Below are 22646 nucleotides of genomic sequence, written 5' to 3' on the forward strand. Positions count from 1 at the left end.
GGAATTCATCTTTTTTATGACTTTACGATTTTGTAAGCTATCTTACTGGTTTAAGAAAGCCTATTTTATCTGACCTTGTTTTAGTTAGTGGGCCCATTCATCTTTTTAAATATTTTACAGTTTGTCAAAATATTAAAAATGCTAAATGCTCGTCAACTTTGTTCCTTTGATTAGAAAATCAATGGAGAAATTATGCTCTTGTTTTACATATATGGTGATACTGTTGGAGGGCAAGAGGCCAAAAAGTAGAGTCCTGTAAGTTCAGTTATTTTATCACTTCATGTTGGGCACTGGTGCTCTCAAACGGATGGCACAGTGTACCCCTTTACCTGGAAGAACTGCTATATGACGTACATTGTAGCAAAGATTTGAAAACTGGAATTTTACCCTTGTTATTGTTTTAATCGTCCTTAGGCAGTTCAGGCTGAAATGTCTGATGGAACATATCCTAAATTGCCATAAGCCTCCATTCAATAAATGGGAAAATATTTACTGAAGAAACAGCTGTCACCCATATGTGGACTTTTGTCACTCTTTACTTAAAGTCTGATTGAATATTAAGATGCATCATCACAATGGTTCTGATTTTGACAAGAACAGCTTGCACGTAAGAAGTTTGCTAGGAAGGCTGTGTAATATAATTCTTGAATGTAGCTCTATTTGTATTTGCAGCAGATGGTTACTTGACTCAATCTGACTGCAGTGATGCTTCAAAAGACATTAGTAAAAGAAGTTGTATTTAAACTGATTTGTTTGGGTTGTTGGATAAGGGTAGTAAGAAAGAATTGGAAATGTACAAATGTGCTAACAACATTCCTTTGGCATCCTGTATAGAAATAAATGTGCTTGCTTGTTTTTTCCCTGGATGTGCTAACTGAATTTCAAATTAGCCTTTAGACTAATTTAGACTTTGGTCTTGTCTGTCAAAAATGTTACGAGGTGAAGCTGTTGTGTTTCTAACTTCTATTACTCTTGTCCTTTCCATTCTTAAAAATCAAGATCCAGAGACTCTTTTCAAATAAAACTGCCAATCTGAAACATAACGTATGTGAATTCCATCTCTCTCTGTGAACAACAGCATATTTAATGTTCTCAGACTTCCTATTTCTTCTTGTCATTAAGTGAAAGAACCATATTTTGTCATTTTTGTCAAAGGAATTAGTAGCAGAAAACCCCAGCGTTGTTTGCACTTATTCTCTGCTGGATTCCTGTGGGCCTAGTAACTGTTTAAATGTGATTTTGTCATGTAACATTTATCACAATACATTCTTTAGTTTTGTGTTTGAGTTTGCTTCGTCTCTTTAGCACAGTTTTTCAATCATGACTTGTAGGAATCAGAGAAAGTAAGCTCTGCTCTTTTGTAAACACAGACCTGTTTGCAATAATATGCTTTCAAACATATTCCACTTTGATATTAGTATTTTGACTAAGATTAATGTGATGCTCTCTAAAAACAAACAGTAGATTTTCCCTTTAACTTCTACATTTGGAGCTACTCTAGAGTAATTTGGGTGATTTTAGCCAGAACAACACTCATGACCTACTAAAGAAGAAAGGTTCCACCACTAGAACTCCTACCTTCCCCTAATTGTATCGGAACTATGTCTTGGGCTCTGCCTGTTATAACTTTGGTTCAAAAAAAATCAGTATGTATTAATAATTTATGTTACTCTTAGAGCTAGATTGTAAAATGTATAGAAGTGGAGGGAGAATTACCTTACCTCTCAAAAGCTACATTGAAAATGTATATCTTACTTGGTTTTATTTTTTAGAATAATTTAATTTTAATCATAATTATTAGTATTATTATTAATTTTAATTTGACCAGAGAGAGAGGGGGCTGAGACTCGAACCACAGTTGACCACATGGGAATCCAGTCTCTTAACCACCATGCTGGCCCCAGGTCTTACTGTTTTTTTTTGTTTGTTAGTTTGTTTGTTTTGTTTGTTTGTTTGTTTGTTTTTAAGTATCTTTGTTTCAGAGAGAGAGAGAGAAACATGCTTAATAGATCTCACACCATGATCCTTCCTCCCATCCTCCTAGCCAATGTCAATGTGTGCATGTCAACCTGGGAACCAAATCTGCTTTCGCATATGACTCTCAGCATTGTAGAGCAGAGGATTACTGGAGTACCACCACAATGAGGCCAGCCCCCATACTTTTAGCTTCACTTTTCTCAACCTCCTATTCCCTTTGGTTTAAGGACCATTACATTATTATTTTTAATGAAAAAATTTTAGTTCATACCATGTTTTTAATATAGATTACCATTTTTTCTGGATTCTCATTGTGTCTTGAAGCAGGCTCCAACTCAAATCTGTGAACAAGAGTTTTTTTAATCAAGAGTTTTTTTTTTTTGTTTTTTGTTTTTTTTTACCTTCTTTGTACATTCTTTTGATTTTTCAGATGTTGATATTGACTCATTAATGTAGGCTAATTTTCTGGTGAAGCTTCTTGAGACTTTATTTTTCCTTTAACATTTTTAGAAATATTTCCTTCTAACGACTCCTTAAAACCTTTCAACAATTAAGTCTGTTGTCTTTAGAGCTAGCATTAGAAGTTAGCATGTGGGAAAGACAATGAGTGGTAGTGGAGTGCTCTGTAAGGCTGGCCCACCTGCCACCTGGAAAGGTTCTGGATTCATAGCAGGACACTTCCCTGAATACATCAGGTGTATGTGTGTCCATGATCCTGTGCTGACTGAAACTGGAAGTAGATCGTGGATTAAGTGTCTTCTTTGGTGCTTGTCTCTCTTCTCCCCTCTTTCTCCATCTCTCTCAGCATTTCTCTCTCCATCTTCTATGAAGGTAGCATAAAGATCATAGTCCAACCACATGAAAAAATGCATTTCTATCAGGTGGTACTTAGGACTTGCATGTTTAATGATTAAGAGCATGATGTGGAGTAACACCCTGCGAGATCAAAGCCTGGCTCGATCAGCTGTGAACTGTGTGATTCGGATGCTTCTTTGTGTCTTTGTTTTCTTATCATGAAATATGCATAATGGTAGTTCTACCCAGTAGAGTTATTAAGAGAATTAACTAAGGTCAAACATATGAAACACCTTAACACTTTCTGAGTAGTAGAATAAATGAAGTTTTTTCTCATTGTTAACTCAAAAATAATTAGTAATATTTCCAAAACTTATGATATCATTTCAAATAGTGATGAGAAAAATATTCCACCCTATAGAAAATAAACTTTGCATTTTCCAAGCCCATTTTGTTTCTATAGCAACTGTGCTAAAATATTTATTTCATATAGATTAGCCTATTATATAAAAGGGCTTCAAAAAGTTCATAGAAATATAGAATTAAAATAATAGTTTTATTTCGATGCAAACTCCTTTATAAATCTATGCATTTTTTTAATAATCTTGCCAGAAGGTGCCAGAGAGAGACAAAGAGTCAAAGAGAGAGAGAGAGAGAAAGCACACTCCCATATAGGACATGGTCATACCACAATCCCCTCCTCTCCATTTCTCCAGCCTGTTGGGCCTGGGGCACACAAGCACATGCACACCCCGTGTTCCTCAAGTCTGCAGGTCTGGGATTCAAACAACACATTTGGTCATGTGGGATCCACCTCCCTTAATCATCAGGCCATGGAGGTGGTCCCATAGTATTTTTTTAAATAATATGCATTTTCTATGAGCATTTTGAAGATCCCTTGCATAATAATATATTGAGAGAGAAGAAATAAGGGGGAAAATGGAATGTAGCCTAGGAGTAAAGATAAAGGGCATATGAAGTATTGAAGGAGAAAAGTACAGAACAACTGTAACTATAGGAATATAGGAGAATAAAGATTTCTTTTGTTACCCATCATGAGAGTAATGGCTAAGATACATTTAATAAAAGGCAGATTTATAAAAGAAAGATGTAAAAATGGTATTTATTTTGAGTTTTATATGACATGAGAGCCTTAAGAAATGAAGACCCAGGGCTGGCCCCATGATCTGGTATTTAAGTGAGCTGGACCCCACATGACCAACCATGCAGCTTGACTCCTTGATGTGAAACCTTGAGAAACACACTGGGCATATGTGTATACCTGGCCCAAATCCCAAAAGGATGGAGAAGCAGAGGTGAAGGGATTGCATATGACCATGCCTCATTGGGGATGCTTTCTCCCTCTCTGTCTGTTTCTCTGTCTCTCTCTGGTGAGCACATGTGCCCTCTGGCAATTATCAGACACAAAAATAAAATTTAAATTTAAAAATATCTAGAACAGTATTGCCTGGTTAAGAGAGCCAGATCTCACATGGCAGACAGTGTTTTCAGTCCTGGTCGTGGTGGTTTGAGATCCACACTGAAGGCATGTGTGCACATGTATATGTGTGTACTCAGAATCCCACAGGATGGAGAAATGGAGAAGAAATTGCCACATGACCATGCCCCCTGGAGGAGTGCATTCTTTGTTTCTCTCTCTCTCTTTCTCTCTTTTCTCCCTTTGTCTCTCCGGCAAGTGAATGTGTCCTTTGGCAACTATTTCTTTCTTTCTTTCTTTCTTTTTTTTTTTTTTTAGTAGAACAAATAAATGTTGCAGCAAAGAAACTGATGTTTTTGTAATAAAAGAAAAGTCATCAATCTTGGGGGGGAAAAAGAAATGAAGACCAAAAGAGGCAAGGAAATTGATGTATTTTATGCTAAGTCTGATGAAGTGGATAGTATGAAGAGGCAGATAATTGCAGAAAAGAAAGAGTGAACACAAGGTATAGATTTAATGGCAGTAAACTGAATGGAGAAGTACTTAACCAGACCTGTTTAACTGCTTCTCCACATCTTTAGAAATAAGCACTTTTGTTTTCTCTGGGTATAGGTGGACCTCTCATATGAGGGTCTTTCGACTTATTCCAGAGAAAGGTCAAAGAATCCTTTTATTGACTACTTCAGGAGACAAGAGCAGAAAATCAGTGGATGCTCTTCTGGTTTCTCCTGTTCCCTCAAATGCCAAGATGCTATATTTTAGGGTAGCATGTCCTGATCCATAACAGAGAAAAAGGATAAAATGAAACACTATTTGATAATTGATACTATGCATCATGTTTGGATTATCATCAAGGTCTTTCAAAAGCTGAAAGTAAAGAATACATTTCTTCATAGTTACCCTTATTTTTTGAACAGTATTTTATAACATGGCATTGCTTCAGTACTAAACCATGTACTATCTCGGCCTAATGAGGGTTCTAACTGAGGTCAGGAGTAGAACAAATCTAGAATTTTCATTTGAAGTTAGGGGTCTTAGCTTTTTAATAAATTAAAAATACCTCTCTAGACTTGAAATAAGAATGTATTTTACCATTAATGTGAAATTGCTTTAATAATATTAAAAAAGAGGAGATTAATTCATCATAAACACAATAATTATTAGAAAAGTAGAGTGAAACTGAAAAGATATTTTGGTAATGGTAACAAAATTACAGAAAATTTGGAAAAATATTTTGTGGGAACTCAGCTTCAATAATTATGTGAGATAGTCAATTGCAGGAGGAAGGATATCTTCTAGGTTAAGAAAAGCAAAAAAATTTGGGACCAGCAGTTAGTGTAATGGTTATATCTCTGGACTCCCATGTAGTTGACCGTGGTGTGAGTCCCAGATCTGGTGGCTTAAACTCACACCTGGCATGTGTGCACGCGTGCCCAAGATCCTGAGAGGAGAATGAAGGAGAAGGGATTGTGATGTGGCCATCCATCCATGGGGGTAATTTCTCACTTTCTGTCTCTCTGTCTCTCTTTGTCTCTCTGGCTAGCGAATGCTCCCTGTAACAACAACAACAAAAAAAAAAAAACTCTCAAAAAAAAATAAAAGAGAAAAACATCAAATATTTTCCAAATAGAAAGTATCACTCTTCTATGCATAAAACAATGATGGACTTTTTGACTTGCAGAAAGCTAATGGCAGAATGATTTATAGGATTGACTTGTAAATCTATGACCTCATGTCAACAATGAGGGAAAAGTATGTTTTCTTTGTTTGCTACAAAAACAGGCCATCTGTCAGGAGGCAGATGAGTGAAGCTAAGTCTCAGAAGTTAAATTCACATAGGATTGATTGACAGTACTCAGTAGTTAAAAGACCCTTTTCTGTTATTCACCTGAATCCCCCTGTTGGTGAAACTAATCATGACTGAGAAATTAAAGACAGAATCAAAGTTAATAGCCATCAAGGGAGCAGGATTGACTGATGAATTTCTAATCTGTGATGATATGTGAATGGGAGAAGCTAAACAATAAGCAGATTTGCCTTAAACATGTGAAAAGGTTTTGTAACAAAATCTTCAGGCCAGACAAAATATTTCTCATTTCCTTTAGGGAGCTCCCAATGCCAGGCCAGGTTTCAAGTTGAAATTGTGATTAATTCACTTGCAATGGGTCAAAGTAAAATTATTATGGACCTTTGGCAGTTAAAGCCCTCAGACTACATTGTGGGTAAATTACACCTAGAGCTCACAAGCCCCACTCCCTGCTACTACCTATTTATTTGCAGTTTGAGACAGTTCTAAAATTGCAATGTACTGGGAAGTTGGGAAGCATCTAAAGATGTACCCAGTGTACTCTTTCTCCTGATAAGCTGATATCAGTCCTAGACAGTAGTATGCTCATCTTCAATTTATGACTGCTCAAATATTTTGAAATTCGTACTCACATTTCAACAGGTGGCAAATCGTTGAGTATTGATTTAAAAAAAATGTATTAAAGGTTTTTGCCATGGGGTACATGTACTTGCTGGAGAGAGACAAAGACAATGAGAGAGAAAGTGAGAAAAACCCCTGAGGGGGTGGACACACTGCAATCATTTCTCTTCCATCCTCCTTCTGGGACTTTGGACGTGCATGCACATGGGCTTGACGTGACTTTCAAATTGCAAGGATTGGGCCTTGAACTGTGGTCAGCCATCTGGGAGTCCAGCACTTTAATGGCTGCATTCCTTGCTGGCCCCAGTGAATCCTGATTTTTAAAGGAAGCACTACCACATACCTACACTCATAGGGAAACAAACAGTAGTTAATTTTCTAGCCTTATCATTTCAATACAGATGAGTAACTTAGGTTTCCACAATCAGACATACTTTCCATTGTTGAACAATGAGGTAAAGAGTTTCTGTCAGAATCTTCTTGCTTATTCTTCTTCATTAGGAGAAAATTAAAAGAAAAATGAAGACATTTAATGACTCTAATTATCTTTCTCCTTCGTTTGTGTAATGACCTGTTGGAATTTCTCTCTTTGATATCTGAAATGTGAAGTGTCTTTGAAAAAGAAAATCTGATAAACAAAACAAAATGATAAAAACATAATTTTGATTATTAGTGTATCTTTGAAATAATCTAGGTCCTGCACATAGGAGCAATATCTAGGTTGGCTGGCCTTTGCATTCATCTCTATGATGTAAAAATGCCAAGTGGATTGTTTGACCACTTTTCCCAATACATAATGGGTGATGAGTGCCATACAATGACAACATCCCTAGACTTATAAATTTACATTAATTACTCCAAAAAATATTACCAAAGACGTATCTATAGCCACAGATTCATGTGGATATCATTATAACATTAACTATTTTTTTCTTTCTTTCTTTTTTTTTTTTTTTTTTGTGTGTGTGTATGTGTGTCAGGGGAGAGAAAAAGAAAGAGGAAGAAACCCCCAATGGGGCATGGTCACATCACAATCCATTTTCTTCCATTTCTTCTTCTTCTTAGAATTTTTGAACATATATGCACACATGCCTCACATGCTTTTCAAACCAGTGGGGCTGAGATTCAAACTGTGGTAGACCACGTGGGATCCAGCTCCCAATACATGACACTTAACATCTGCACTATGGAGCCAGTCCAGCATTAACTATATTTCTATCCGTTTCGTCGGTTTTGTTATGAATGACAGAAAATACATTTAAGTGGGTGGTGTATAAAAATAGAGGTTTATTTAGATCATAATTTGGAAGTCTAAGGTCCCAGGTCACATCTGGTGGGGATCTGAAGAGTGCCAGGTGGGGACCAGCAGTTAGCTTAATGGCTGTGTTGCTGGACTCCCACGTAGTTGACTGCAGTTCGAGTCCTGGCCCTAGTGCCTTAAAACTCACACTGGGCACGTGTGCGTGTGTGCCCAAGATCCTGAGAGGAGAATGGAGGAGAAAGGACTGAGGCATGGCCATCCCCCCTAGAGGGTGATTTCTCACTTTCTGTCTCTCTGACTCTCTCTGTCTATCTGGTGAGCGCATGTGCCCTGGGCAAAAACCTCTCCATAAAAAGAGAAAAGAAAAAAAGAGTGCCAGGCGCATCAAGGGGGCAAGACCAAAGAAGAGCAGAGTGGCTGCAACCACGAGGGTCTCTTCTGGTCGTATTTCCTCTCCTTACAAATCCATCAAACTCAACCAGAGGGCCCTCAGCATAACGGCTTTCATTCTAACCACTTCCCAAATGCCCTACCTTTGACACTTCAACTGGATCAAGTTTTTACTCTCTTAGTCCCATTACATCGGCTCAACATACGAATTTTGGTGGGACATAAACCATAGTGCTATCTTTTTTTCTATAACTTATGCAAATATATTTCTGTCTGGCCTGATACTCTATTTTACTCTACTTTTATCTTTCCTGGATGAGTCTAACACATCTAGTGGCAGCTGGGTTCACAGAGAATTTATTAAGCAGTAGGCATCTACCCACTCTGATTATTGGTGTCTAACGAGGAAAATAACAGAAAAACAGCTGCATATAGCTTATGATCAAGGAATTTATTATCTTAAAGTCTAGATTTAGGACAGTCCCAGGGTTTGTATTTTTGTTACTCAATAATATCATTAAGGATCTATAGTCCTTCTACCTCTTTGTTCTGTGACACAATTTTTAGTGCAGGTTTGTTGTTGTTGTTATTGTTGTTGTTGGTTGGTTGGTTGTTTTCCTTTTTTAAAAAATTTCTTTAAAGAATTATTTTTTTTATTTAACTTTATTTGTTTATTTATTTATTTTTTTTATTTTAGTTTGACCAGAGAGGGACAGAGTGAGAGAGAGTAAAAGACAGAGAGTGAGTGAGAAAGCAAACTGCTAGGTCCAGAACTCGTACCATGGCTGGACCCTGTTTTATTTTTTTCATTTAGTTCCCCTATGGTCATAAAATGTCTACTGAACATTTAGATATCTGTGCAGAAAGAGGATATTCAGTTAGAAAAACAGTATTGCTTCTTCTTCAGATGTAGAAGGGCTCCAAACAGATATTCCCTCATGTCATCTTAGTCAGACCTGGGCTACATGCCCAAGCAAATGAGACAACCACATTGGATTAGATCATTTTTGCTATTAGCCAGTGAAAGACAGAGGGGCATGGGAATAATATTGGGGCTGGACTAAGATGAAGAAAGAAAAATGCGTTGTGACTAACATCTACTGCAACTGCTGTCCTATTGGCAGTCCCTTCTCGTATACCTTTATCTTTTCTTTACTCCTTCCAGGCACAGAGGGGTCCCTTTTCACTTGGCTGACCTGTTTGGAAAATGGACAGATATTTTTTGCCACTCCTCATTCCCTGTTATAAGAGTTTTTCTTTATTTCCTTTTAGCCAAGGTCATTTAAACTTCTGAGAAATGCATTTCTTATCTATTTTCAAGACAAATGTAGATGATTTTTTGTGTGTGCAACATTTTATACAATACTGAGAAGATGCGGGGGAGGCCAGCATTCTGAACAACCCCCTAGTATCCCTATTTTTAATCTTCAAAGACATAGTATATGAAACTGGTGGTAATTTTTATTCTGTCAGGTCCTCCAAACGTTTTGGAAGCTATATGAACATTTCTAAACCACTGGAGTAATATTAAGTAAATTATTGTTTCACTTATAAAATGATTCTCAAATGGTATGAAATCTTTCTTACTCTTTTCTAGAAAAGAGCTTACGCACTAGAAGAATCTCTATCAATGCTAGAAAAGCATAATTTTATATTTTCAAGCAGTTTAAAATTATTTCTAGTTGATTGCTGCATGAAATTAATTCTATAAAAACAAGTAGATACAAGCCAGTCGTATTGCTCTTGGAAGCATACAGACAGCCTTTATGGGGGATTTGGTATGTTCAGGACATCAAACATGAATATGATCTATCCCATTATGGAACTGGGAGTATGGGGGAGTTATGAAATATCGAATAGTACAATGAGAAGATGTAGTTATTATAGTTTACAAAAACAAAACAAAAGAACCAAAACATTTCAAGTAATGAAGAAAATACTAAGCAGCAATTTATTTGACATTTCTGAGGTAAATAAAAGTTATTTTTACAAACTGAGAGAATTTTGGTTTGCAAAAACCATGAAAAAAGGACAAAATTTGAAACATTCAAGTAAGTACTTGACACCATTCAGCTTATACATTACCACTCTTTAATATAAAGTATAAATTTTGCATTTTACTGTAGGCCATATAATATATTCACCAACAACAGCAACAAAGTATAAACCCACATTGAGCTTTTATGCTGACTTAAGTTTTGTTCTGCTTGACTGCTGAGTTTTACAGAATATTGAACCAAAATTGATATTTTCCCTTGAGCCATTTACTTAGTGGTTTGACTTGGGAGAAACTGCCCTAGCTTTAGGGTCTAGATAAATGCTTCCCAGTGTGAGGTGGTTTTTATTCAAGATCATTTTGGTTAGTCATGCAAAAGGAAAGACAAATGTTCATGATATTTGGTCTTTTGATTTTATTGAGATTATTATCTCTGTAAGTACATTGATGTAAAAATTGTGCTTAAGTAAACCATTAACTCTAGATAAAATGTGTTTCAATGACATCTTAAAATAACTCAACACATTTTCAGAATGTACCTGATAATTTTTGCCATTTTTCCTCTTCATTATGATCAAATGTGTGGTAACATCATCAACAACCAAACTATTTGGTAAATCTCTGCTTTACTTCTTAAATCTAGTTTAGTGTGGCATAAATTGAGATTAAAAGCAATCTAAAAAATGGTATTTCTGCCTCCTAGAAGCCTCTGTAGAATTGGGGATATAATTAATTTGAATATGTACCTAAGTAATTAATTCATCCTACAAATTCAACCTGAGACCTGTCTAAAGTGTTTAGAGTTCTGAAATGATCCAAAAGCCTCTAAACTGATAAGATCCCTGATTTTCTTTATTAAAGCAAATGTTCCTGTTTCATTTACTAAATCTAAGTTATTTGTTGTATTATGGCTTTAAGTTGTTAAAAAATTCATATGAATATTAGTTTAGTAATTAAATTGAATAAAATAAATATAATTTTCAGAGATTTAAAAGCTTTAAAAGAATATCAACAGAATAATATTCTTATAACAACATTATCTATTAGGATAATAGTAGTTGCTTCTATAAACTCAAAAATGCTTAAGACATTAAAGTTATATTTAACTCTGATGTGAGTCCCATGGGATGTTACAGGTTGATGGATAGCATTTTTCTTTGTTGTTTTTCGGTGGTCAAGGTAGAGCCTCTGCTCCCAACAATTAGAAGGGAGAAAATGAAGATACAAGGGGATTAGGGAAATCTAGTCCCTGACTTTCTGTTTCTTGCCCATGACAAAATACTATGGAAGTAAGAGGTTATACTTTCAAAGATCACGTGGCAATTTGTGTCGCAATCTTCTCTTCTGACCTTCGAATTTCCAAGTTCATTTTTTTCTGTCATACTAAGAATATACTACATTTAGGCAAAATACAGAATCCCTAGGTAATTATGGAGTCCTCCCCATCATGTCTTTTTATATTTCCTTCTGTACTGCAACCTGTGAACCAGAAAATGATAGACTAATGGTAAAAACAAACAAACAAACATACAAAACCTTACTATTAGAAAATAGAAAACTGAGAGAGAGACTCAGTGTCATTGATCCAGAGCCAGATCCAGGTCCAGATTCAGCGCAAAGCTAGATCTAGAGCTAAGTCCGGAGCTAGATGCTAGGTCCAGAGTCATGTACATAAGATGAGTCTTGTCTTGGAGCTGAGGAAATCAATAACTCATTCTTTTCTTCGCAAGGTCTCACCTAGTTCATTGCTCTCCTATACCTGCATTCTACTGAATGGTTCTTTCTAGTCTGCTGTGTTTCTTATTACCTCCGAAGTTGGAAAAGGGAAATATCCTTCCACTGGGGAGCTCTGTATCTTTCATAGACTCTTCTTTGCCCTTTGAAGTTGTTTTAAGATTTCAGGAGGAAAATAATTTTTTATAATCTAGGCCCATGGTTTTTGGAGCTATAAACATCCTTGAAAATTAGCAGGATTTTGATGTATATGTTCCCCATTACCTCTATATATTAGTAACTCACTCAATTGTTACATTCTAGAAATGGTTATCAAGCCGGATCCATACCTTTGCAGACCATTCTCTTCACTCTTCCTTGCCTAGTGGTTACTTAGCGGTGGTTCCTTTGAAGCCATCTGAAACATTGCTTCAGTGAGAAGCAAATACCTTCAGTCTGAAACCTACATCTTTCTATTTAATTGAAAAATCTTAATTGGCTTTTGTTGCTCCAAGCCATTTTCAGTATTTTCTCTTCCTGTTTAGGTACTAGAAGTAGTTGAATTTTCTGTATCTGGGGGCCCCAGTTTTTCATTTGTTCAATTCCTTTTAAGTTTTTTGTTCTCAACCAGCTGATACTTCTCTACCCTCATTTATTTTGTAATATCTTTTCAAAGTAAGCATGTAGTAACTAACATAACTAGTATTATATTTTTCAACTTCTTTCTTTAAGTCCTCAGGGTCAATAAATATTCTTTTACCTCCAAGGTAATGCGAATGATGTATCTTTATTGAACGTTTTTAACACTGAATATTTCTAGCTCCACAAGGTAGTTTACTTCACTGCCTGCTACCTCATAATGAGTTCTGTTTACTTGTTTGGAGGTTTTTTCCATAGGGTGCGTGCACTCGCCAGAAAGACAGAGACACAGAAAGCGAGAAATCACCCCCCAGAGAGATGGTCAGGCATCAATCTCTTCTCCTCCATTCTCTCCGATCTTGGGCACGCATACACATGCCACCGCTGTGAGTTTAAGCCACCGGGTTTGGGACTCCAACTGCAGTCCACTACATGGAAGTCCAGCAACATAGCCATTATGCCAACTGCTGGTCCCACCTCATAATGAGTTATTATTTTATATTTTAGATTTTTATTAAGGCAGTACTGTACTTGCATAAACTCCTAAAATTAGTATAGTAACACTAGTTATAAATTGCAGTGGACTGACAAAAAGGTTTGTTGTCTCTCTTCTCTCCCTCCTCCTCCTTCCTCTCCTCCCCCTCCTCTCCCTCCTCCTCCTTCCCTTCCTTCTCCTCAGCCCCCTCTCTCTCCTTCCTCCCTCCTCCCCCTTCCCCTTCCCACATCCTTCTCCAGTTAGAGTCCAATGTGTATGTTCCTAGTTATTAAGCAACTTTTCTTCATGTAGTGATTGAGAAATGGAGGCTTCTTCCATCTTAGGGCTCTTACATCCTTTATGGTTTCTGAATTCTCTAATTCTGACCAGTAAGGCCTGTTTGATTTTCTCACTCCAACTCAGTGATATCTTACATCAATTCTGCTGCATTCCGATAGTGACACTGCGTCATTTTGTCACATACGAAGGGCTAGAAAATATGATCTCCGTTTTCCATATTTAAAGATTTTTGTTTTCATTTGAGTTGTTGACAGGTGTAGCAATTTGTTAATTTTTTAAAAAAATTGAAATATAAACGTTTCTTCCATCCTGACCCCTCTGTAACTGGAAAATATTTGTAAGCATTCTTATTGTGTGTGTAGAATGATTATTTGCATAAGCTCAATAATACAATTATATCTATTGCATTGCATCAGAAATTGAATTCTTACAGGGCTTTGTACAAATAACAGACCAAATTGAGACTATATATATATATATATATATATATATAATATAGCCAATATACTCATGTATGCCTCTCTTTAGTACAAGGGGGAATAGAGAGAGAAAAAGAAGTTTCAGAAGAAAATTGCACTGCACTTGTTACTAGATTTTAGTTTTGTTCATATATTTAGTTTAATTAAGATATTTTGTGAATCAATAAAATGGGGAAAAATTAGTATGGGATGGAGAAAGGGAGGAGAAAAGCAAAGAAAAAAAGTAAAAGGATGTTTACTTGACAAAAACAGAGAAACTGTTTGCTGATGATACTGATGATATTTATATCTTCGTCTTGACTAATACACATAATACACATGGTATTAATACTGAAAAAGAAATGCTGTGTACTGTAAGCATATATTTGATTAAATGTAAATAAACATATATTAAAAAAGAAAATATGATCTTCAGCTTGGAAGCAGCCAACTACTCAAAATTTTGGAAATGGCAGAGGATGAGGCAGGAGTGAAATACCTTTCTGATTAACAGCTGGCTGTCTCTGTCACCATAACTGCTATTTAATTCTATTTATTTTATTTTTACTTTTTGACAACTTGACCAAATTAAGAGCAGGATAGCATGTCAAACCCTCTGTTTTAAAAGGTATCTCAAGTTGAATGAACTTTTTTCCTGTCTTTTGTAATCCCCTTCATATACAAATCATAGGTTTCTGATTTAATCTTGACTGAGTCATTTTCATTTGATTCATCTTTGCTCTTTACATGTTCAAGAATTTATTTGAATGTTTATTTGAAAACATATAATCATATTGTGCTCATAGAGTGAAATAACAGTCATCTCCCTCTTGGGCTGATTTCTGTAAATAACTGTTAGCAGATTCTTAGAACCTGAGCACTAAGCACTCTCTTCTTTGGAATGGCTAGAACAACCATGAGAAAATTTTATACTCAATTCCTTTTAGACATTAGAATTGTTATTTATTTGTTTGTTGCTCTTAAGATCTTACTACTTACCCCAGTTTAGAGAAGATCTTGTTCTCCAGACTGGGTATGTTTATTTGGTAAACACTAGATTATTATTTATTCTTTTTTTGTTTTGTTTTGGAGAATATTTTAAATAAATGAAGTACTTGCAGAAATTCAGTCTGAAGGTGTACAACAAAGTGGATTACTGGTGGAGCTAACAACAGAAATAGAAGAGAAAAAGAATTCAGTAGAAATAGTGTAATAGAGTATAATAATGATTGGTATATTTTTGACACAAACAAAAATCCTAACTCCAATGGACTTAAGTGATAAGTACAATAAATTTATCATCTATATGAAGATGACCAGAGAACAGCTCAATTGTGGCCAGGATTGGCTCAATTGGTGTCTCACTGAGAACATGAGACAGTCACCTTCCTTTTTTCCTCTGCCCTGCCATCCACAGCTACGTTCTAATTCCTTTCTCCCTTGGTGGTCATAAGGTTTCTGCCAGCAGCAACTGAGAAAAACTGCTGACATATTCTCATGAGGCAGCTGCAAGAGAGAAACCTGATCTGGAAATAGGAGCTATCAGTACTTCATGTCACTCTGAAAGGACCAAAGGAGGTTGCTTCCTCACTCCTGTGCCAGGGAATGCCAAGTACTCTGTACCTTTGGGTTAATCAAAGCCCACCTCTCAATGTGGAGGTGGGCTCAAGTTCTTGAGTTATATGGACTTTGGTGGTGGTAGGAAACAGGGAAAAATGGCTATCAAACATAATCAAACTTTGAAGGAAAAAAATTGGAAGAAGCAAAACTGGGAAAGTTTTGATAAGAGTAGAAGAGAGAGATATGGAGTCAAAGTCTTGGGAATATTTGTGATAGTATGAGAACTATTTGATAGCAAGTTTGTTATCTTCCTCATGGATATTTCAAATGGTGTGTGTGTATGTTTAACAAAATCCCACAAATACCAGATATGAATGATAATGGTGGTGATGACGATGACAAAGATAATGGTGACAACTACATCAATAATACTACTGAAAGTAATGCTCACCACAGCAGTGTAATTACTGAAATTATGTGGAAAGAAAGTGCATTTTTCATTTTGAAGCATTCTAAATTTACAGAGATATTCTAAACCAGCAGTGGTGTGTTGGTTAATGTGGCTAAATCCTAACGGAAGACTTCAGTCAAAAAACGAAGAGAGAGACATCTCTAGTTTATTCCCTAGAGAATGATGCTTCAGGATTTTTACTCACTCCCCAATAAATATGGACATAGAATTAGATGACAGAAGTTAAGGAAAATTGGAATTAGAAAATAGGACTGACTACTGATGGAAACCCTGACTTCTCTAGGTCCTCTTATTCTTTGGATATGTACATATTCCTATTATTCAGACACAAGTACCCAAATAGGACAAGCAGACAGATAACACATAAATGTTAGGTTGCTTGATGGGGGGTGGGGGGCAGGGGGAACATTTTAAGCTATGCCTTATTTTTAAGTCTGTTTTTTCATTGAGTTACATATATCAGACTTCATTCATCAGACAGTGTAATATAGCATGATTCAAAGAATGAATTTAAGTGTATTTCATTAAAATTAATTATATTAAGATGAATAATACTGAGTTTCAACAGCTCATAAAACTTGTTTTGTAATCTTTAGGATTAAAGACTATAGTAAAATTGTAATTAAAACCCAAATCCCTTTTACCCAGTTGAAATAAGAATATTCATTCTAGCCAGCAATAGTATGAGTAAATTTAAAGAATCAAAGTCCCTTGCCTTAAAACCTAATTATTAGGTGTCTTTGGCAACATATCTCAATAGCAGGGACATTTTCTGGAAGGTGGTCTTATTAAGTGTTTGAAATGAGAAAGATATTACAGTGTATCTTTGTTGTAGAATATTCTCAACTTTCATATTATGGAAGTACACACAAGCCTGCGGAGACAAGGTTATAAAGCAACAATGTATATAACATCCTGCCCTTCCTCTGACTCTAGATGAGAGGATGGTGAATACTGCACCTGAAGCTCTCTGTGAGCTCACCTGTGCTTTTTAATTACTTCATGATGGAGGTGATTTTTTATTAAGAATCATCTCAGAATGATCTTAAGTACCTCAGAACATTCTATCACCCTATCACTATTTATCAAAAACTACTTTAGCCTTGCATATGGATAGTCAAGGGGCTAGGTTCGTAGTAGCTATCTTCTTTTACTCTGTGCTAACAGAGTAATTTCTAGTTCTAAGGGTATCCATTTACTTTGAGAGCCAGAGAGAGGAAAAAAGAGACTCATATCAAGCACAATGTGGCTGACTTGTTACTTTGCAGCAGTCATTGTTCTAAGGAATTTGTCTACATTGATCCTTTTAATCTTCCCAATATCTTATGAGGTATAGAGTACCATTATATCCTTTTACATATGAGGCTTAAAAGGGGGAACTTACTTGTGTATGGTAAAAGAGCCAGTAGATGTTGCAGCATGGATTTGCACTCAAACGGTCACTCGGCAGCCTGCATATTTTCCCTCTACACTATACTCATGATCAGTTAGCTTTAAACTGGGAGGTTTAAGATGAGGCGGTTGAGGTTTTTGTGGTATGACAGAATTCATCCAGAAGACTGGGTTTCATCCTTGAAGAGAATGACACTTGGGAATATTCAGTGTGAGCATTTTACACCGAGACAGCTCCAGGTTTTCATCAGCTCCATGAAGGTGAATAGGAATAACACAGCTTTAATGATGAAAATTTAAAGGAAAAAAACTGTATGACATTTTGGAAAAGGAAACACTATAGAGAGAGTAAAGAGATCAGTGGTTGACAGGAGTTGGGCTGGGGACAAGGCAAGGATGAAAAGGTGAAGCACAGAGAAATTTTAGGGCATGGAAACTGTTCTGTGTGACACTGCAAATATGAACACATGTCACTATGTATTTTTCAAAACCCATAGAACTGTTCAACGTGGAGTCAGCCCTAATGCAAGCTCTGAACCTTAGTTAATATAATGTGTCAATACTGGTTCATTAATTATAATGAGTACAACATACTAATCTAAGATATTAAAGATAGTGGAAACTGTGAGTGAGAAGACAGGAGGCATATGAGAACTCTATATTATTTGTTCAATTTTCTATTAGTTTAAAATTGCCACAAATTTTTTTTTTTGAGAGATTTTCACTGTAGGGCACGTGCGCTCGCCAGACAGACAGAGAGAGACAGAGAGAAAGCGAGAAATCACCCCCCAGGGGGGATGGTCACGCCGCAATCCCTTCTCCTCCATTCTCCTTGCGGGATCTTGGGCATGCACGCACACGCGCCCGGCATGAGTTTTAAGCCACCGGGTCCGGGACACGAACCGCAGTCGACTATGTGGGAGTCCAGCGACATAGCCATTACGCTAACTGCTGGTTCCCCACAAAATTGTTTTTTGAAGTTTTAAAAAGGAAAAGAAATGTATAAGTTAGCAGGTGACAAATTGCGGATCAATCAGAAAATAGGTGACACAGTTCAGAATAATTTTATCTTTTTCACTTCACACACCAGTTGTTACAATCAAATTACACAAATACCTCTCTTTGTGCTCACTGTATAACTCCTAAGTTATAAATTCTGGGTAAGCCTAAGTCTCTTTCTTACTTTAGCTACTCCCCAAATAGAAAGCTGACACCTTTAGAAATTATCATTAACTCTTAAGGCCACAGGCGTTAAAGTGTTTTACCTAAATGCAGAACTCACTGGACAGAGGAAGGCAATGTACCTCTGCATTTCTTACCATGGTTGTGGTGATGGGGACAGCGCTTGTGAATAAGCTTGCATTTGAGAGAATATTTACTCTAAATTTTAAACCTAAAACAGCTTGTACTGACTGAGAAAAAGGAGATGAGTAAATATTGCCACTTCTTGCAGAGTGGAAAGTAGATTTATTCACCTACACTTTTTCTCGCCACTGAAGTCACAACTGGAAGAGAAGGAAATAGTGTCAGAAATAGTGAGCATCAGTAACTATGTTTTCTCTACATAGCTCAAGCTCAATGCAAGACCGACTGAGAACAAGAGGAGAGAGTTTATCAGAGAAAGTGGGATAATGGGACAGTCATAGTTCAGTCACAGTTAAGGACTACTAACTTGTCTATGCAAGAGAAAATGTTTCTCAAGTTGTCATTTCTAGTGCTGGTGGCTTCGTTACTCAAAAAGAAAAAAAAGGGGGGCAGATTTCCATTAAAAAATGACTTATGTGAGTTATGTGAACCTTATTTTTATATTTACTATTTCAGGATAATAGAGTTTACTGAGTCTTCATAAGAAAATGGGAAATTTTAAGAAGTGCAACTTTGGAAGAGAAAAATTAAACTAACAGGAAGGAATGGTATTGTTATCTATAGTTTGGTTGCTTTGGGAGCACATAAACAAAGGATGTATTAATACTCTAAAAGTTCATATTATTGATGACTAGAAATCAATCATGAACATAATATTAATAGCCAGAGTAGCAGTTTTCCTCTGTCTAGATTTTGATTATTCATCTTTTTTTTTTTTTCCCAGTAGTGGAAATGGTATTTTTTTTTATGTCAATCTGTTCCCAAGCCCTGTCTCCGTTTCCGCATAGGAATCTTGCTGACAGACTGATTGCTTTCTTTTGTCAAGTTTGATGCAATAAGTAATGAAATCTCAAACTTCTGTCTCTAGAAAGGACAGATTCTCTTTCCTGCTACATAACAACTATAATTCTATTGCTATTGCACTTGTAATTCCTGGTCCTGCATGTTACTGTGCCACTCAAAGTAGGATCAATGATAGCGCAATTCTCCTCAGATATTTACTGCAATTATTAAGGTTGCTATAAAGAGCTTAGCAGTATAGAGACTAGCAGTTAGCATAATGGCTGTGTGGCTGGATTTCCATGTAGTTGGCTGTGATTCGAGTCCCCGACCTGGTGGCTTAAACTCACACTGGGCATGTGTTTGTGCGTGCCCAAGATCCCGAGAGGAGAATGTAGGAGAAGGGATTGCGGAGTGGCCTTTCCCCCTAGGGAGTGATTTCTCTCTTTCTGTCTCTCTGTCTCTCTCAGTCTTTTTGGTGAGTGCACATGCCCAATAGTAAAAACCTCTCCAAAAGTAACTATATATATATATATAATAAGTCATTTGTTGTATTATTGACATATTCTTCACAAAAGCCTATAGGGTATACATTATTTATGACACCATTATATAAATCACAAAATTGAATTGGGAGAGATAAATATTTTCTAAATGTTACATAGCCACCAAGTAAATGAAGTCAGGATTTGACCCCAGGAAACCTCTCTGTGGAGTTTTTGTTCAGTTATAAACTTACGGACTAGACCAATTTGATTGCAATAATAGTATACAAATAAAAGTTGTAAATTATTTTATACATTATCATCGCTGTTATTCTTACTTTTTTTCTCTTTTTTTGGAGAGGTTTTTGCTATAGGACGCGTGCACTCGCCAGACAGAGAGAGACAGAGAGACAGAAAGCAGGAAATCACCCCCCAGGGGGATAGCCACACCACAATCCCCTCTCCTCCATTCTCCTCTCGGGATCTTGGGCATGCACGCACACGCGCCCAGTGTGAGTTTAAGCCATCGGGTCCAGGACTTGAACCGCGGTCGACTACGTGGGAGTCCAGCAACATAGGCATTATGCTAACTACTGTTCCCATTATTCTTACTTTTGTTATAATTATTTTTTCTCAAGGCTTTAGGTCCTTTGAAGGTCTTAGAAATCTTTTATATATACATACATATATAATTTTCACTTGCTTACAAAAGTTTTTAAATTTCTATCTCAATTTCTTTAAGCTAGTAGTCACTTAGGAGCTTCCTATTAAGTTTCTATGTCTTTGTGTGACTTCCAATGTGCCTGTTAATGACTTCTAGTTTTAGGGACCAGCAGTTAGCGTAATGGCTATGTTGCTGGATTCCCTCGTAGTCGACCACGGTTCGAGTCCTGGACCTGGTGGCTTAAACTCACGCCAGGCACGTGTGCGTGCGTGTCCAAGATCCCAAGAGGAGAATGGAGGAGAGGGGATTGTGGTGTGGCTATCCCCCTGGGGGGGGATTTCCTGCTTTCTGTCTCTCTGTCTCTCTCTGTCTGTCTGGCGAGCACATGCGCCCTACAGCAAAAACCTCTCCAAAAAAAAAAAAAAATGACTTCTAGTTTTATTCCATTGTTGTCAGAAAAGTATTTTAATATGATTTAAAGACATGTTTTAAGATGTGTTTTGTGGCTTAACCTTTGGAGTATCTTGGAAGATGATCCATGTGCTGCTGAGAATGTACATTCTGTTGCTTTTGGGTGAAATACTCTGTACACGTCTGTTTGGTCCATTTGGTATTTGGTGCAGTTTAAGTCTGATGTTGCTTTACTGATTTCTGACTAGATGATCTGTCCGATTCTGAGAGTAAGATATTAAAATCTCTAATTATTATTGTATTGGAGTTTATCTCTCCTTTTAGCTCTAGTAATATTTCCTTTATATATTTAGGTTCTTCTCTGTTACTTGTATATATATTGACAATTAACATACAAGGGAACTTTAGAAAGTTTAAGTAAAATGGAATTAAAATACAAGTTTATGGCCACCAGTAGATGGCATAATGGTAACATTGCTGGACTCCCACACAGTCAACCTCAGTTTGAGTCCTAAACTTGGTGACTTAAAAACTTCTACTGTCTGTGTGTGCCTGCATGCCCAAGATCCCGAGAGGAGAATGGAAGAGAAGGGATTGGAGTTTGGCCATCCCTCTTGGGGGGAGGGTGACTTATCACTTTCTCTCTAAAAGAAAACACAAGTTTATTTTGGTGAAAGAAAATTGAAATCATGCTTAGTTTTTAAATTTTTTCTCTTTTTTTACTATTTTATTCAAATTTATTTATTTATTCATTTATTTTTAATTTGACCAGAGAGGGACATTGAGAGAGAGAGAGGGAGATGTTCTGTTTAGGCAGCCTTAATTGCAAATATTTTTTCTCTCATTTTCAATGGTGATGAGTGTAACAGTTGAATAGTTCACTGTCTTGCACAATGCACTTCACTACACTAAGTGACTTAGTAATTTTTTTTAACCTTACCTTATAATTTCTGAGCCTAGCACATGCCACAGCACCTGTGCACAGGTTGTTTCCTTCAAAGCAGTAGAAATAACTTCTTGTTTTAATGTACTTCATTTACAATAGATACAGTTGTCAGATAACTTCTGGTAAAATAGGATGCTGAATCAGACATTTATTTTGAGTGGCAATTGCTGAAGTACAGGCTCATTTACCCAGATGAAACTACACCATGGCACTTGACTCTGTACATCAAGTGTACTAAAATATTCTTTGTCATTTCTTGTTTTTATTTCTGCTTTAATCTTCTTTTACATCCTGATATCATCAGATCTCTTTTAACAAATTACATCTTGTCTTAAAAATCAACGTATTGTCCATATTTAATAGTTACATATTAATATCCTAGTTTATATTCCTATGCCATGTTGAGTCATCTAGTACTGAATAGTTTTAAGTAGTTGCATCATAGTTTAAGCTTGTGCTCTATAATCAAGCAGATTCAGATTTGAATCCTAGAGTAGACACTTATTGATAGAATGAAAAAATATATTTTAACTCCTGAAAGTCACAGGTTTATCACTTTTAAATACTTTTTATCAATGGTTATTTTACAAATCAAGTAAATCAATACTTCTAAAATGATTATAGTTTTGTAATAAACATTAACTTTAATTTTCTAATATGAAGCACCAGAAAATTATGATGAACATCCTGGACAAAATTTT

General features: G+C 36.3%; 1 protein-coding gene across 1 annotated transcript in view; it reads left to right on the top strand.

The window, feature by feature from the left end:
* Positions 1 to 22646, top strand: part of LRP1B (LDL receptor related protein 1B) — a 1871701-nt gene that overhangs the window by 817314 nt on the left and 1031741 nt on the right. The gene's annotated exons all lie outside the window — the stretch shown is intronic.

Source organism: Tupaia chinensis, unplaced genomic scaffold (genome assembly GCF_000334495.1).
Source record: "Tupaia chinensis unplaced genomic scaffold, TupChi_1.0 Scaffold138757_1, whole genome shotgun sequence".
Lineage (NCBI taxonomy): Eukaryota > Metazoa > Chordata > Mammalia > Scandentia > Tupaiidae > Tupaia > Tupaia belangeri.